Raw genomic sequence first — 5,381 nt, 5'->3', positions numbered from 1 at the left:
TTCATAAAAAAACGGGTTGTTTCTTTCTGATCTCATGAGAAACTTCACTAAGTATAAAGTATAATTGAAAAGTATTGTGTGATACACAAGATCTTTTCTTAAACTGAGCATTCGTCCAGTTTTGATATCCATGCTCCCACCATCACTGACTTCTTCATTCCGGTATTTGACTTTCTTGCCATATTTCATTGCGCAAACCGAAAGGTTTCAATCTAGTTAAGGTAAGTAATGCAAGTATAAATTTCACAACTTAAAAACTGTAGTCTGTATTTTTCGAAAAGCTACCTTGTTATAACACACATTACTCACACATACCATGGATCATTGAATCTATTTTCAAAGTAAACAAATACACAGTGCTTCCACAAAAGAGGTATATTACACCATAATTATCCCCAATTTAAGAACCTCCAACCTTTCCTCAAACTAGGAGGTGTGTAGACTAAGTTGAAAGGTTTACATGTGCTTTTTAAAATATCAACTTGTAGGTCATTATAAGACCTGCATTAGTAATTTGCATAACTTATAACACATACATTACTTCAAATTATTAGGCATTTCTTGATACTCTGGATGCTGATATGATCAAACAGCTTGCACTTGTGTCCTCCAAAAGGGAGTTGGCAGTATGGATTACATTCATTGCATGATGATTGTGATGTATGATGATGATGATGAAGTACCACCTTCACAATGGAATATTCAGGAATCATCTTCACCATCAAACAACAATGAAAGACAGGAACCTGTTCCGGACTGGTGCAAATGTGGCCGTTGCTTTATCATGCATCAGGCAATTGAAAACAAATGCTGTAAGCACAAGAAGTGTGTTACAATCACAAGAAGATTTAGAAAACTATGTCTTGACCCAGAATTTTTGTTACTTAGCAGCCGAAATGTTGGGGATATCCAGAATGACCCACAAGATAATAGCACAAGGGCATTTAGAAAGCAGGCATACCGACTTTATATTTTAGATACATATCGATACTTAGGTAAAGGAAACAGAAAAGTGGCCCCATCATGTGTGGTGTCATGCATTAGAAGGCATTATCCATCTCCAACTGGTATATATATGGGATTTCGAGAACATTAAGAATGGAATATGCTTGGAATTATATAAAGGAATTTGGCGATAATAAATGTCTTTCACTTCCTACATGTTTACCGCCATGTTTTGATGTTTTAGGCTCCATGGTGTGAGCTGGATTTTTTTACAACCAATAAAAATATTCACAAAAGAAACGTTTAAAAGTAATGCTACATGGTTGGATAAGGTGCAGCAGTTTTCAATTTTTTTGAAACAGTAAGGATGCCCTGCCTAAACGAAGGATTAAAAAACAGTAGTGTATTTCACCCAAACTTGATTAATTGTTGGCAGACAATTTTTCAAGTTCGCGCATATTCTGGATGCGCAGTAGCGCCGTGACACTGCCCCTTTAACAAATCTTCGATTATTTACAAATATTTGTGTAGAAATAACTCAATTTAGGTAATATCTGGGTCGTGCAAAGAACGTCGATTCAATATTTAAATTAGTTTTATAAATACATATGTATTTATTTAATAAATATATCTTATATTAAAATAGCTTACTTTGTTGTAGAAATCACAAACACTCATTCTTTCATCATCTACCTCTAGAATAGTCTATTTTAACATTGTCGTTAAGCATCAAGATAGATAGATAGATAGATAGATAGATGGTTTATTTAAACTTCCATGGCAGTATGTTAAGTAAGTAAGTAAGTAAGCGACTCAGGGTTGGTAGATTTTATGAATAAATAAGCCAATATATTAACATAACATTTGTTTTCTTTGTTTGAAACAAAGGAATCAAAGGGCCGCCAATAACAATGTTTGGCTTATTTATTCAGTAACTTACTAACCCTGAAGCGACTTTATTAGGGTAAACACTTGACAGTAACATCAAAGTTTTCTGATAAACTAGTGGCCCTCTAAATGTTAAAATACAATAAATATAATATTACAATATATAAAATGTATGAAGTTCATTATACAGGGTGTATAAAAAAAAATGTCCCAAATGTAAAATTTTCATTTTTCAGGATATTTTGCAGAATTTGGCAAATTTTTGTGTTCCTAGGGATAGTTAAGACTTATCTGGTATACCTAGGCCAAGTTTTTCATTAACAAAATTATGTTACTGGGGGGGGGGTTGCTCCTTTCCACTGATATTGAGAGAGCTTGCGCATGAAAATGTGAAGCTAAAATTGAGATATTATTTAGCTTTTTTAAAGTAGGAAAGCTTTTTATAAACTGTCAAAGTTTCAGGAAAAATAATGCATACTGGAGCAACGCGGGACCCCTTAAATTGACAAATATTTCATTGCGTGCAGTGGACTAAATGCATCGTTGATTTTAGCATGACCGATCTCATGCAAGGTTGGGCAAATTAATAAATTAAAGCGAGAAACTGAACAAAAAGACGAAGCGATTTAATAACGAGATTTTTATTCGTGATGTTAATCCTCAATATTTGCACCATTTCTTTCTAAGCAAACTGCGGCTCGTCTGAGCATGGTAAACACTGAACGGCGAACCATTTGTCTGTCCTGCCTCAAATTCTCCATTTCGTTCGAAATTCGTTCTTGTAAATCGCCTACGCTACCACCCGAAATCTAGGCGAATGGACAAACAAATGGTTCGCTGTTCAGTGTTTACTATGCTCAGACGAGCCGCAGTTTGCTTAGAATAAAATGGTGGACATGCTGAGGATTAACATCACGAATAAATCGCTTTGTTTTTGTGTTCAGCTTCTCGCTTTAATTTATTCATTTGCCCAACCTTGCATGAGATTGGTCACGCTAAAATCAACGATGCATTTAATCCACTGCGCGCAATGAAATATTGCTCCCAGTATGAATTATTTTTCCTGAAACTTTGACAGTTTATTAAAAAGCTTTCCTACTTTTAGACAGCTAAATCATATCTCAATTTTAGCTACACATTTTCGCACGCAAGCCCTCTCAATATCAGTGCAAAGGAACACCCCCCAGGTAACATAATTTTGTTAATGAAAAACCAAACTTGGTCTATGTATACCAGATAAGTCTTAACTAATCCCTAGGAACACAAAAATTTGCCAAATTCTGCAAAATATTCTGAAAAACGAAAATTTTACATTTGGGACACTTTTTTTGATACACCCTGTATACAGTACATAAGTCAATTCATTGAATTGAATTATAATGGTGGACACTGCCATTAATAAAAGAATCACAGAACCTGTTTGTTTTGCAGGGAGAGATAGTGAAGGTTCTGCGCTTACGCAATGTTACTGATGACTGACTTACATTAAATGGTAAAAGAGCAGGCAACTTATCTTAACTATTTATGAGAAGTTTATAAAAAAGGTTCTGACATAATTCTAATCTGCGCTGGTGGAGATTGGTAAGTCCAGATTTAACCAAGGCAACTTTATAAGGGGTGTCATATCCGTATATTATATACATAGCTCGTGTTTTTGAATCATTTCAAGTGACAAGCTAAGATACTCTGGCAAGGCATAATGGTAAACCTGACAGGCATAAGTTAGTTGATTGAATACATGCAACATAAAATTGGACTAGCCCCTTATTTGGAACTTTAGCACGTTTCAATTGTATCAGAAAATAGAGCCTCTTAGCTGCTTTTTTAACAGTAGCATCTATGTGGGAGTTCCATTTAAGATTATTTTGGAGATGTACACCTAGTACCTTGATAGAAATAACAGGTTTGACAATCGCATTGTTAGTACAAACTGGTTCTCGATTTACTGGTGAGCGGGAAAATGAAATTCTTAACTCTTTGCATTTCTTTGGGTGAAGCTCAAACTTATTGGTTGGACCATCTTCCTTTTTTATCAACAATAATTTGTGCCTGACTGGCAAAACTTTTTTTAACAACTTATAGGTCGTAGTGTCATCCACATATTTATATATTCTGTCAGCAGATGGCACATGAAGATCATCCATCATGACAATAAAAGGCCACGGTCCAAGCTTAGTTCCCTGTGGAACACCACTTGGCACACTTTACTCGTTGATTCCTATTGCTCAAAAAGTCGCCGATCCAATTAACAATATAAGGATTTATATCATAATTAGACAATTTAGCCATGAGCAATTTATGATCAATAAGATCAAAGGCTTTCCTATAATCCATTACGAACACTCTTACGTCGTTGCCAGTTCCATCTGTCGCTTTCGCCCAATTGTGAAACATGCTAATCAGCGTGTGTACTGTTGATGTGCCAGGAATTGTAGTACCAAACTGATCAGATCCCAGTTTTTCTAAAATTGCTGGTTTAACGTGTTCCTGTACTACTAAATGTTCCGCTAGTTTAGAAAGTGTAGGAGTAAAGGGATATCGGTCTTAAATCTGATGTAATGTCTTCAATCTTTGATGTGCCAGGAATTGTAGTAGTAGGAACAACCAAACTGATCAGATCCCATCTTTTCTAAAATTGCTGGTTTAACGTGTTCCTGTACTACGAAATGTTCCGCTAGTTTAGAAAGTGTAGGGGTAAGGGATATCGGTCTTAAATCTGATGTAATGTCTTCAATCTTTGATTTATTAGGTAATGGTACAACATTCACAAATTTCCAGATGGTAGGAAGAGACCCCTCTGCAATCGATGAATTGATAAACATACTAACAGGCAGAGCTAGCTCATATGAAAATTCACTTATCCAATTAGGTAAACTGTCCGGACCTCCAGATTTTGATATATTTGTGGATCTAAGGAGTAAGGCTGTTTCTTCCAATGAATGTTTGGTACTCGAGAGTCGGCTATGGGCATTTTGTACGATTGATCGAGTGGATCAAAATGCTGTTGAGGTTGGAGAAAGCCCTTATTGATTTCATTAGCGAGAGTTAACATGCCGCTGTTGGTCGGAGATGGATTCGGTAAGAGTTTACTAGCTAAGTTGGACTGGGATCTTTTCATTCTGCAAATTCTACGGCATTCTTTCCACCGCTGCCCTTGGTATGCAGGTCTTTAACTTTCGTTTTATAATAGTTAGAGCTACAAGCTTTCTGTTCTCTATTGACAAGGTTTCTGTAGAATTTGTAAAGGGTGTTGTCATTTTGTTCGTAAGCCCTTTTGCGTAAACGATTTAATGACTTCAATTTACCAGTTATCCAAGGGGCATCATTACTATGGATTCTAACCGTTCTCATTGGTAGTATGTTGTCCAAACCATTATGTAATAATTCATGAAAGAAATTCCATTTACCTTGGACATTCGTTCATGCAGGACCAGTCTAAAGAGTTGAAATAGCAACCTAGAGCTTGTTTAAAGCTTCACTTGAGTTCCTGATGTGAATGACTTTCCTAGTAGAGATGTTTTCTTTAATATGCTGTTGGGGGAAAATGC

This window comes from Dendronephthya gigantea, unplaced genomic scaffold (assembly GCF_004324835.1).
Source record: "Dendronephthya gigantea isolate DGI-Jeju-01 unplaced genomic scaffold, DenGig_1.0 000236F, whole genome shotgun sequence".
NCBI classification, from domain to species: Eukaryota; Metazoa; Cnidaria; class Anthozoa; order Malacalcyonacea; family Nephtheidae; genus Dendronephthya; species Dendronephthya gigantea.
Note: the sequence above shows the minus strand (reverse complement) of the source record.